Source organism: Arachis hypogaea, chromosome 17 (assembly GCF_003086295.3).
Source record: "Arachis hypogaea cultivar Tifrunner chromosome 17, arahy.Tifrunner.gnm2.J5K5, whole genome shotgun sequence".
NCBI classification, from domain to species: domain Eukaryota; kingdom Viridiplantae; phylum Streptophyta; class Magnoliopsida; order Fabales; family Fabaceae; genus Arachis; species Arachis hypogaea.
In genome coordinates, this window is record NC_092052.1 from 31,005,812 (window position 1) to 31,019,351 (window position 13,540).

General features: G+C 34.4%; 1 long non-coding RNA gene across 1 annotated transcript; it reads left to right on the top strand.

Moving 5' to 3' along the window:
* Positions 1-9,766: 9,766 nt before the first annotated feature.
* On the top strand, positions 9,767-10,377 carry LOC140181129 (uncharacterized). Its single transcript, XR_011875790.1, has 2 exons — positions 9,767-9,907; positions 10,023-10,377. It is a non-coding gene; the product is annotated as an uncharacterized lncRNA (long non-coding RNA).
* Positions 10,378-13,540: the final 3,163 nt, after the last annotated feature.

The following is a 13,540-nucleotide window of genomic DNA, read 5'->3' on the forward strand; positions in this document are numbered from 1 at the left end:
TTATAATATTAGACTGTTAGGAAAGGCAAAATGTTAATTTAATATATTAATTTAAATTACTTTTGAAGACATATGAGTATGTCGTAGCAACAAGTCCTATTATTGCATGAGAAAAATAAATCAGAGCCATTATTGGAGAATCTAATATAAGGGAACATGAAAATTAAAGCATATAATATATATAGTCTGCCTGATATATTTTCCTTTACAATGATATGCACTTACTTCTTACCCAAGGAAAAGAAGCATGAGGGGGACATAATAGTGAAGATACAAAAGTATATATTGTTTCAAGGAATCTAGACTGCTATTATAATGTGATGTGCACTGTCATATTGTTTAGCCTATGAATGTTTCTTAGGTCAATTATAAATGAATATAATGTTATATAGGTATGTTTGACCTAGGAACAATTCACATATTAGATGGTACAAAAAACAGAGTAAATGTAAAGAATGCACATTGCAAGCTCATTTTTCAATTATTTCTAAAATATCGATATTTTAATAATTTTAGTAGTTAATTTCAATTATCAAAAATATATATATATATATTATATTAATTAAAATTAATGGTTAAAATTATTAGAATATTCATATTTAAAAAAAAATTCTATCGTGTTTATTGGAATTATCAACATAGTATGCTGTCACTCTTTGTCAGAATGTCAGCACTAATACAAAATACGTGGATGGTCTATACGCAATTACGTATAGTGTAATGACTCCCGTTCTGTTTAAGAGTTTGATTAAAGATAATAGTTTGGTTAGTTAAGTATGATAAAGTGGGTGGATTTAGTGGACTGTTTCTTTATAAACTTAATGTGTTTAAAAGTATTTTTAGTCAAATTTATTAGGATTTGCATGGAGATTCAAAAGGCTTGGGTAATGCAACTCGTGAAAATAGAATTTTTTTTTAATAGTTTAACTTGTTACAAAAAAATTAAATTTTTAATATGTTTCATTATTAATGATAAAAGAAAAAAATAAATAGAATATATAATAAAAAGTGTACCTCATGTTATTAATTTGACTACTATAATAATATTAACAATATAAAATATATATTACTATTGACGTAAGAAATTTTAATTATTTTTAATATTTTTCTTAATAAAAAAATATATAAAAAGTTTTGAATTAAATATTTTTGTAACAAGTTAAAATATTAAAGATAAATAAAAACTATTACAATAATAATAAGTATATATTATGTATTAACATTTTTATTTTTAAAACATTAATATAATTATGACTAATTTAAAAGTGAAAATAATTATAAATGAATATTTTAATCGATAGACTAAAGTATATATTATTAGTGGCGGAACTTGAAAGAAATTTTTAGAAGGGCTAAAAATCTTAATAAAAAAATTATATAATAGTATTTATATTAAAATAAAAACTAGAAATATAATTATTTTATGTTTAAGTTCATTAATTAAAAGGTAGGATTACATATAATTAAGGTTAACTAAAAAAATAAATATCATTTTCGTTAAAAAAAATTGTTTAGATTAATAAACAATTTGATTTTAAATAAAAGTTAAATTTTAAAAAAATAATTATTTTTTACGTGAAAGAAAATAGTTTTTGCCCATAAAAATTTATTTTTATTTAAAAATTATTTTTTAATCTAAAAACTGATTTTTCTTTTTAAGAAACTGATTTTTTATTTAAATTATACAAAAACAGTTACGACTTATAAATTATTTTATAATATTTTAAAAGATTAATTTTATTTTCGATAAAATTTATCTTTTAAAATTCTTAAGACTAATTATTTTTGGTATTATTTTTATTACAATCAAATAATATATAATACAACAAAATAAAAATATCAAAATTTATTAATGTAAATAGTGTTGATATTACAATAATATTTAACTTGTAATGTTAATTTAAAATAAAATATATTTTTTTAATAATTGAAATTACTACTAGAGGTGCAATGATTCCACTAGAATCACGAGAGGAAGCATACATTTAGGTCAGAATTCTCAGTTCTTTTTTTTTTTCTGTCAAAGACCCAGGCCACCAACCTGGCCCAGATCCGAAACAAAATTTCTATTCCCAACCCGATCTAGATTTTAAACCTATGTTTCCCTCTCCCGTTGCGCGTGAGACAAAAACGAGCCTACCTTGCAGCTGCTCTCCTTGGCAAATCAGTTGTCCTCCTCTGTTCACCGTAACAGCACCCAATTGTCCTCGCGTTTTTCACCGGCACGACCTCATCACCGTCGCCCCGTCACCGTAACAACACCTAGTCTATCATGATTGTTCATAGGATGAGGTCCCAATGATTACTTTATATTTTGTCTTTACTGTTTTTAACATTAAATCCTTTCCTTGGTTTCACAGGCTACCCCTCTGACTTAGCAAGGGAGTAGCACAACCAAATCTGTTTTGGTATGGTAGGCTTATAGCTCGCTCAACATGTTTTGACTCTGCCTTCATTTCTCACAATACTTGCAATTTATGGTGGATGGGTTAAATCTCCATTGGTTTCCTAAGCTGCCCATAGATGTCCTGGCTGCGATCTCATGAACTAGTCTGTTTCTCTCTCTTGGCGTCCAGGTCAATCCTGTATCTTGCAAATCATTCAAAAGTATAAAAATATCTTGAGAATTGCATCAATTTTCCTAATTTTTCCTTTTGATTTTACTACTTGAACAAGAATAAGGTTATCTGATTCTATAATAGTCTTTTCAAGCATTAACTTTTTAGCCATAATGATAGCTTCCTTGAGTGCAGTGGCCTTTGCTATTAAACTTGATTTGGCTTTGAAACTTGATGTAGCTCCTGTAATGATGCTTTCCATATTATTTCTGATTATTGCAGCTGAAGCTGCTTCCCCTGTTTTTTTACAAAAGGATGCATCTACATTAATTTTTAACCATTCTTTCGGTGGAGGCCTCCGGATAACTTGTTTTCCTTCTATGTTGTATTTTCTACTATATGTCTCTAGTTTGTCTAAAGTATGCCTCCATTCTCCTTGCCATAATTATAGTTGCTTTAGAATTGACTTCATTATTTTGAAAGACAAATTGGTTTCTAGATTTCCACACAGGCCAGCATAAGAAACCTAAACTGGCTATTTCTTCTTCTGCCTGCTTTTCACTTCCAACCCTAAATTTTTTAATCATTCCTAGGAACCATTCTCCAAAAGATGATACCAAGATTGGTGTTGGTATGTATTGAATTTGTGAGTCGAACTAAACTGCTCTGGTCCAAGGACATAATAAAAGAGCATGCTCCACTGTCTCCTCTGCCCCTATACATATCATATAGTTAGGGTTTTTACTGATCTTTCTTCTAGTAAGATTGGAATTGACTGCTATTATGTTTTGTGCTACCTTCTAGAGAAAAAATTTTATTTTTTGTGGAACTTGCATTCTCCAAATCTCCTTCCAAAGAGCTTTAAGATCTGTGCTAGTTAATGCATTCTCTCCCTCTTCCTTTCTTTTCTCCTCTTTTGCTGCATAGTACCATCTCTTGACTGTGTAGTCTATCCATCTTATAAGGCCAAATTAATATATCCTTCTTATTCATTAAGCTAACAGGTGTTCTTAGTATTCTTTCAGACAAATAATTCAGAAAAATGGAGTGAACTTTATTAGCATCCTATCCTTGGCCTTCAACTAACAACTCTTTAACTTTCATTCTCCTCGCATTCTCTGGTGCTTTCAAGCTATATTTTTCTTCAACCCAATTGTCCCCCCAAACTTCAACTTTAGATCCATCTCCAATGCTCCAACTTTCTTTTCGTCTAAAAAAATTTCTGCCTTCTAAAATGCTTCTCCATACCCATGATGCACCTTTATGCACTCTAGCTTCCCAAAAACTATTATTGAAAAAATATACCATCTTTAAGATTCTCACCCATATGGCTTCCGGATTAGTTAAAATCCTCCAAGTCTGTTTTGCTAGATGGGATAGATTTTGTAGTTCAAAGTCCTTAAATCCTAAGCACCCATCCTCTTTGCTCCTTGAAATTTTTGCCCAACTATTCCAATGAATACCACTCTCTTTTTCTGGAGATGCCCGCCAAAATTTTGTCACTCTCGCACTAAGCTTCCTACAGAAATTTTTAGGAAATTTCACAACATTCATGGTATATGCTAGAATTGCTTGAATCACTGATTTTATAAGAACTTCTTTACCAACTTGGTTCAACAATTGTTCCTTCCATCCCTCCATTTTATTAATAACCTTCTCATCTATCGATTCCAAAGTTTTGTTCTTTGATCTTCCTCATCTGGCTGGTAATCCAAGATACTTTTCAAGGTTCTCCCAAGCTGTCATACCCAAGATCTCCTTTATGTTGACCCTAGTTTGAATAGGAATGAGACTTCCAAAAGAAATACCTGATTTTTCCAAATTTATACGCTGACCCGAGGCTTTAGTACATTTATTAAGGACTTGAATAATCTGATAAACCTCCTCTTCCTTAACTTCAGCAAAAATATTGCAATCATCAGTAAAAAGTAAGTGTGTTATAGGTGGGACTGTTGGTGCAAGTTTAATGCCAGAGATTAAATTTTTCTGTTGAGCTTCATTCATTAGGATAGTAAAAACCTCTGCCGCCATTATAAATAGATAGGGAGATAATGGATTCCCCTGTCGCAAACCTATCTGAGGTTTAATCTTATTGGACATGTTGCCATTTATTTTTATCTTATAATTTGCACTCTTTACACATCCCATCATCAACTTCACCCACTTTTTATTAAAGCCAAAGGCCTTGAAAACCTCTTCAAGAAAGTCCCATTCAAGTCTGTCATAAGCCTTATTCATATCTAGCTTGATCGCTATTTCATTGGCTCCATCTTTTCTTCTTTTTTTTTCCAACCTGTGAAAGGCTTCTTGTACAATGATTATATTATCATGAATGAGCCTCCCACCAATAAAAGCACTTTGTATTGGGGACACTATCTTGTCCAAGATCTTTTGCAACCTTACCACAATTAGCCTAGATATTATCTTGTATATAAAATTATAACAACTTATGGACCTTAGCTGATAAAGATTTTTTGGATTATTTGTTTTTGGAATAAGGACAAGAGTAGTTTCACTAATTTCCTCAGGCATAATGACTTCCTCAAAAAAAATTTTACAACTGCACATACCTCTTCTTTCACAGTTTTCCAATGCTTTTGGTAAAATATTTTGTTGAGTCCATCTGGTCCTGGGGCCTTTAAACTCCCCAAACTAAAGGCCGCAGCTCTTGTTTCACCATCCCTTATGTTTCTTAGAATCTCCTCATTCATCTCATTGTTTACCTTTCTCGGTATTTTTCTGATGCACTCCTGTAAACTTTCTCTCTTTTCAGAAGTAAACAACTTGGAAAAATGTTCTTTAGCTAGCTTTAAAATTTCATCACCCCCTTGGATCCATTGTCCGGCTGAATTCTTTAATCTTTCTATTCTTTTCCTATATCTCCTCTGAATGGTAGTAGCGTGAAATAATTTAGTATTTTTATTTCTCTATTTAAGCCATTTTAACCTTGATCGTTGTCTCCAGTATTTTTCTTCTTACTTCCATATTTTTGAAGTTCTTTTTTTTATCTCATTGATCTGCTGCTGTTTATTTTCTTCCAAGCTTGAATTTTGTAGACTTTTAAGCTCCTCCTTCATCTTCAAAATTTTCTTGTCAGCCCTTCTAAAAGTGGTCCTGCTCCATTTCTTCAGTTTCTCTTTGTAATTTTTCATCCTTTGAATAATGTTAGTCCATGCAGTTCCTCTTGTGATCTCTTTGTTTCATTTCCTATTAATAATATTGTGGCATTCCTCATGATCTTCCCAAAAAGTCTCATACTTAAAATGCATATTCATCTTATTCCTCGGGTTAGTAGACAGCATTAATGGACAATGATCTGAACTTATCACTGAGAGGGCTTCTAAAATAGCATGTTAAAACTTTTCCCTCTATTGCCAATTTGCTAGGGATCGATCAAGTCTTTTTCTAGTTATGAACCCATTTCTTGGGTTACTAAACCAAGTAAATTTTGTTTCCTTTAAGTTCCAAATCCATGAGCCTATTTTCATTTACAAACTTCCTGAACTCTTCATCTTGCTCTCTAGGCTTTGGGTGTAAACCAACCTTTTTCTCTTGTGTTAGAACATCATTAAAGTCTCCAATGTATATTTGTGCTTCTTCTTAATCCCAATTATTGGCTGTTAAATTTCTCCATAACTTCTTCCTGTTCCTGAAAATTGGATTACGATACACAAACACACATTTTCAATATTCACCATTGTTTATACTTATCCGAGTGTTTATAAAATTATCACACCACGACAAAATATTAATGTTCACATTTGATTTTCACAAAATACACAGACCTCCAGACAAGCCCCGAAGTTCTACACAAAAAGGATTTATCAAAACATAATTTTCTTCTAATAGAATTAATTTTACCTTCCTTAGCTCTAGTTTCTATAAAAAAAACTACTAACGGCTTGCTAAATTTGTAAATATTTTTTAATTCAGCCATTGTCGAGGATGCCACCACTCCTCGACAATTCCAATTTAAAAGATTCATGGCTGAATTTAAGGCATGCTTAGGCTCGCCTCCTCAGTCTTGTTGTTGTTACCTGCATTCCAGTCCACTGTTCCTTCTTCAGTTCCATCCCATTCTGCTACCCCTTCCTCATAATTCCTGATTCTCTTGCTGATCTGCATTGGATCTTTCTGATTATCGTCCTCTCAGGCTGCTCCAGCTATCTATAATATGCGTCTATTCTCTCTCTTCCTTTTAAGTTTCAAACTTTGTTGCATACAATTAGCTAGTTCAATTTCCCATCCTGATGACCCTATGTTATTCTCCAATATCTTCTCTCATTCCTCTTCGTCATCGCTTGCTAATTCAACATAATACATGTCTCCACTTTCTGCTTTATACTCTTATTTGTATATCTCTTTCTTGCTTTCTTTCTTGTTCTCACTCATCTTCTCCTTGTTGTTCCTATAACTCCAGCGTGAGTGTATCAGGTCAGAATTATTATATAATGCTGGAGTTGTATTTTGAGCCTGCACTTCTCTATTGCTGTCATTTGTCTGGTTGTTGCGAAGCAGCACTTCATCTTCAGTTATCCTTGGGATGTGGGCTTCATAGGTTGATTCAAATCTGTGAAGTTTCTTTTGATCTAGACTCTTTCTTTCTCTTTGGGTTAACTCTTTCCTGATCAAATTAGTTGGACTTTTAATGTTGGGCTCCCTTCCAGCCTGCTTGCTTAGTTGAACATGAGTTATTTCTCTATTGGGCCTTTTGTCTATATTTAGCCGAAATCTTTCTTCAGCTTCTTCTTGTTGGCTTGGTCTTTCTTTTTCTATATTATTTTTCTTGATCTCTCTTGCTGAACTATCCATTACATAGACTGCCTTTAATTCCTCTAGGTCAGTATTCATTCCCTGAAAATCTGGGATATTCTGAGTTTTTTTTACCTACCCCTTTGCTCTTTCTCTCTCATTCTCTTCCACAAATTGATTTTTCAAGAAATCTTCTTCTTTTAATTCATGCTGCAAATTCTGCTCATTTCTGATCATACTTTCTTCAGTATCTTATCTGTCCTCACTCCCATTTCCCATGCTTTGTTATCCACGCGCTGTTTCTTTCACAACTTGCTCTTTCCATCTTTCTTGTCTTAAGCTACCACCACCCATGGATGTAGTAGATCGAACCTGGCTAACTCCTAAACCTGCTAAGTATCTAGGCTTTGTTGGATCCCAAACCGTCATTGCTGTTGGATTTTTGCAACTTTTCTTTTCATGTCCAATGATGCCACATTTGTAGCAGTACACTCCAGTAGCCTTTCATATTGAAAATATACCCAAAGGTTTGACGATTTTTCTCTTGCTAACCAAAATCCTGTTGGAAGAGCCTTCGTTATATTAATGCCTACTCTGATTCTCAAGAAGGATCTCCTAAGAACTCCATCCACCTTTAGATTTTCTACTTCAGCAACAACTCCTAACATGTTCCCAATATGAATGGCTATTTCCTTGCTCATGTAGTCAACAGGAATACCATAAACTTGAACCCAAAATTCCATAAAATCATGATTAACTTCAAACACAGATTCACCTTCTGTCAAAAGTTGAAGATTAATCAGATTGCTTCTCACATTTCACGGTCCATTCTGAAGTATTTGTAACCCTTTTTTCCTGTCTTTAAAGTTGAAAAGTATCTTCTTTAATCTTATCTCAGTGACTGCTACATCTGGTGGATTGCCCCACATTTCCAATAAAGCATTTCTGCATGCCTTGTAACTTATCACTTTATCAGAGATAATTTTTTCCACTATGTTGAGACACTTAACCATCTCTAATTTAATGATTACCTCCTAATTATTTAATCTCAACAAAGCAACAAAATAGAAGTAATGGAGTCACTTCACAAATTTCGTATTGACATCTATCTTCAGCTCCACGCGTCACCATCTAACCATGACACCACATATAAGCATGTAATGCTTACAACCACCATTAACACCATAAAATTCTCTTATTTTAAAAATATTTAAAATTTTTTCTATAATATGTTCCACTTTCTGATCCCACGTGAGCTTTCTTAGAGTATGTAGGCTCAATATGGTCTACTTTTATAATGCATGCCTCACATTGGTGTAATAGAAGTAAAATTGGGCCATGGTTTTAACTTTTAAAATTGTGGTCCACAATAGAATCCCCTTACAATTGGTGTGTTGCACTTCTTTACATGAATTTGTTGTGCATTAGACTGCATTTGATAAGGTTAAAACATGCCAACATTCTCATTTTGTAAGAGTTAAAATGAAATATTTGATAATAAAAACAAGGGTAAAAAACGCATATAAGCCAAGGACAGATTTTAATTGCGCAATTCAGCCAAACCAGATTCTCATTCATCAATCAACCAAAACACACTATAATGTAATTCGAAGCAACAAAATTCGAATTAGATTTCTTCATAATTCGAATCAACTTAGCTCGAATTATGACCAACCATTGCGCACAAATAGTTCGAATCAAGTTGTCACGAATTACACAACCATAATTCGAATTTAGTCAATTCGAATTACATGCATTTCGTGATCAGCTTCTCAATCCTTCATCTTCAACACTTTTAAGTCTCTCTCTCTCCTCCGCCAGTGGCACACATGCAAAAAAGAGTAATTCAAATTGATACCATTCGAACTTCTCCTATGTCACGAAATGCATGTAATTCGAATTGACTAAATTCGAATTATGGTTGTGTAATTCGTGGCAACTTGATTCGAACTATTTGTGCGCAATGGTTGGTCGTAATTCGAGCTAAGTTGATTCGAATTATGAAGAAATCTAATTCAAATTTTGTTGCTTCGAATTACATTATAGTGTGTTTTGGTTGATTGATGAATGAGAATCTGGTTTGGCTGAATTGCGTAATTAAAATCTGTCCTTGGCTTATATGCGTTTTTTACCCTAAAAAAATTAGTTAAAAAGAGATAAAATTTACTTTATTTAATATTTATTAATTGTTATAATAATTAATAAAAATTAAATAAGGTTAGTTCTGATTCTTTTGTTTTTTTTTGTCTTCCTCGTATTACCAGAGTTAAAAATACTTAAAATTGCCACAATTACAAATTTGATCATATTTATAACCGCAACTATAATTTAAACAATTCCGCTAGATGAACAATAAGAGATGCAAAAAACGTGAACAACGGGCCACATTTCAGGTCCACTAACCATTCAATTTCACTTTCATCCTAAACCCACCATTTTTACTAATTTCACTTTGACCTAATTATACCCCATTCTAACCCAAACCTCCTTTTCACCGCAGCCAGCCGTCCGTCACCTATCCCAACATGTAGTCTCCCTTGCCGGCAAGAAAGCTCCCAAGTACCGCCGTCTGCCGCCATCACCAACCCCAAGTGCAGGTGAGCCGTCCGTATTAAGAACAAACATCTCATTTGCATGAAAAACAAACATTTTATTTGCATTAAGAACACACATCCCATTTGCATGAAAAATAAACATCTGCATGCTCAATAGAGGACGAAGCTGGACTGCGTGCAGCGACACAATAGAGGTGAGGGGCAAAGACAGTTGCCACGGCGCGATGGAAGATGAAGCTGGACTGCCTGCAGCGGTGCGATAAAAGTGCGACGAAGTTGGGCTGCGTGCGGTGGTTGGGAAGGTGCGCCGAAGCACGGATGCATGCGGTGGTTTCGGAGGCATGAGGAACCCAAAACGTATGCGATGGTTCGCGAGAGACGCTGGGGATTGTTGGGAGTAGGGATGGGGCGCAGTGCGGATGTGAGAAGAAAGGTTTATAGTTATTGAAAGTCATATTCAAAATAAAAATTATATCTAATCAATTTATAATTTAATTTTTAAAATTAATTAACGTTTTTTTTTTAATTTATTATTTACGTTGTTCATGATTTTTTTTTTAACTTGATCATAGGTTCCATTATTAAGAGTCAAATTGATGATTGCAATGAACATGTGACAGGGCAAATGGGTATGAGCCACTATCATTACTAACACGACTTATTACTAACACAACTTATTTTGCGGATAATTTGATATTAAGATTATATCATTAAGATTAATCTTAAAATTTATGAAGCTCATCATGCGATTGTGAACCGTGAAGAAATCGAAGAGATCATGTATTCATGTGAAGACAAAATGTTATTGCTATAATTTTGCACAAAAAAAAAATTGTTTGTGTCGACTTAATTTAAAAATTTGTTAATTCAGTAGCGGATTTTTTAACTAAGAGAGACGTGCGTAATTCGGCGAATTTATGGAAATTGATTATACTAGATAATGATTTATTGTAAGATTTCTTTTTGATACTCCTGTTTAGCTTTTGAAACAGATTTTCTTTATTTCTATTTTCTACAAAAATTTAGACACTAATTATATATTTAGTAAATCCAATTTAATCTGATTTATTTCAAATTAATTCCAAACTGGATTTGATCTTTTGAAGTATATCCGATAAAAAATTACAGTCGGATTCGTATTAAATTAAATCTAACTTGATTCTATTTATATATATTCTTAGGCTTGGTTTAGTAAATCTTTTATATTTTAAAAGTAATTTATAAAAATTAATTTTTAAAAGATAACTTAAACCTCATTTTGATTCTTGAGATTGGCAAGTTGAACTAATTTAGTCGTTGACCTTTTAATTATTACAATTTGGTTTCTAAATTTAAAAAAGTGCACCAATGGACTCAAATTTTGCCATGCTGAACATATTAAAACGATATCGTATGCGTTTTGACGCTAAAGAAGACATTAAACTACGACGCTTGAGATAAAATAAAAGTAATAAACTATTATGTGCCGTCAGAGGCTAACTATGCTCTGCTAGGATTTTTGACCTAAAAGAGCTTCGGTGCCGTCAGGTCAACGTGTTCTACCATAACCACTGTGAGTCATAGACTCTCACCACAGTCACATTGTCACATAGAAAATATGGATTACGTAGAGCCATGCAAAGCGTAGTACAAGGGAGCGATGAGGAGAACGAGGGGGTGATACAATTGGAAGAGGAAGACATCAGGGAAGGGATACAAGCATGCTTTAATAGTCTTATTGGAAGACTTTTTGAGGATAAATCTTTTTCAGCTGGAACTATGGAGAATGCTCTGCGGGTGATATGGGGACGCCCAGATGGGTTTCGCGTCAATGCGATTAGTCACAACCAATTTCAATTCTTCTTTGCAAAGGAGATATATGCTATGAGAATTGAAAAGGGAGCTCCTTGGTTATTTAAAGATTTTGCGCTTCATGTTCAACAATGGAAGGAGGAGGTAAAGATAGAAGATCAGGTGCTCACAAGTCTGCTGGTATGGATCCAATTCTGGGGCTTGCCAGAAAGCTACAAAACTAGGGAAGTGGCCCGAAAATTAGGTGAAGGGATAGGTAAGGTGAAGGAGGTAGGATTCTTTGATGTACGGGGAAGAGAATCAAGGATTATAAAAGCAAGAGTGGAGGTCGACACAACTCGAAGGGTGAAAGACATTTTGCAGGTGGCTGGTCCAGATAAAAAAATTCTGGAGGTGGTTATTCGATATGAAAGGCTGGGAGTTGTGTGCACCTATTGTGCAAAAATAGGGCATGATCATAAAACTTGCTTACAATTCATGGAGGATTCGAAGTTGAACATTATAAAGGAGGATAGGATTGGTGAATGGTTGAAAGTCGATCAAATTGGTGTAAGGGTGGAAGAGAAAGAGAGCGGTGGAAACTCGGGAGGGGAAGGAAGCCAGCAAGGCAGCAACTGCCGGAGGAAGAAACCTACACCTGATTGCTTAATCGAAAGCTTTATGAGACTTAAAGTGGAAGGAAAAGCTAAAGGAAGCGATCCTGGGAGGGGCTCTAAAATGAATGATGATTGGAGTGTAAAAGAAAATGTCCCGCTTGAAAAAAATTCTCTTGTCCTCTTTGACACCCAAAGGAGCCCAAGTTCCCAAAACCGAAATGATGGGAAGGCTGAAAGGATTACTGGTTTATTGTCAGAAACATGGTCGAACAACACCGTAATAGTAGAGTCGTCTGGACGGTTCAAAAAACTCAAAAGCATGGCTAGAAAAGGGTCTGATGGAGTCGGAACTATTAGTGGGGTTAAAAGAAGAGCGATAGAAGGAGTTGCGGATGAAGAGCATCAGAATTTGCATGAAAAGAAGACTAACCTGGACTTGAAGATGGTGGAGGGTGCCAGCCGAACATTGGCACCCAAATCACCATGAGAATTCTCACGTGGAACTGTCGGGGTTTGGGGAGACCCCCGACAGTTCACAACTTGAAAGGGATTTGTCAATCCCACTCCCCCGATGTAATTTTTCTATATGAAACGAAAAATCAGCCTCGATTGGTAGAAAGGAAGATCAGGTCATGTGGGTACAGCAATTAAAAAACGGTAGATCCATCTGGGCTAGCTGGAGGAATAGTTTTGGCATGGAAGGAACACATGGAGGTGAGAATTGAAGCACATAATGAATACTTTGTTGAGGCAGTTGTTAAGAATAACAGTCGCAACCTAGAATGGAGATTGTTTGGGGTGTATCTTAGCACAAACGAAGCAATAAGAGTGGGGCAGTTTCAGGAATTAACTTCACTTATTCAACACTGTGATGGAAGAGTGATAATTTTAGGAGATTTTAATGCTATTAGAAATCAGGGAAAAAAAGATGGTGGGAATCCTCGATCTGAGGTCTCAATGGAAAACTTCAACTCTTTTATTGATGATAATATGCTAATTGATTTAGGGATGTTAGGCAGTCCCACATGGACTAATAGAAGAGGAGGAAATGAACTGATTAGAGAGAGGTTGGATCGTGTGATGGTCGGTATGCAATGGAGGGAACAATACGGGTTGGCTGTAGTGCGAAGACTATATGAGAATGGTTCTGATCATTCTCCCCTTTTGTTGGATTCTAACCCACCCACATGGAAAAGTAAAAGGCGGTTTAAATTTCAGGAGCGTTGGTGTAGAAATGATGAGGTTAGACGGCTGATTTTGGAGGTTTAGGAGACAGAAATCCAGGGAT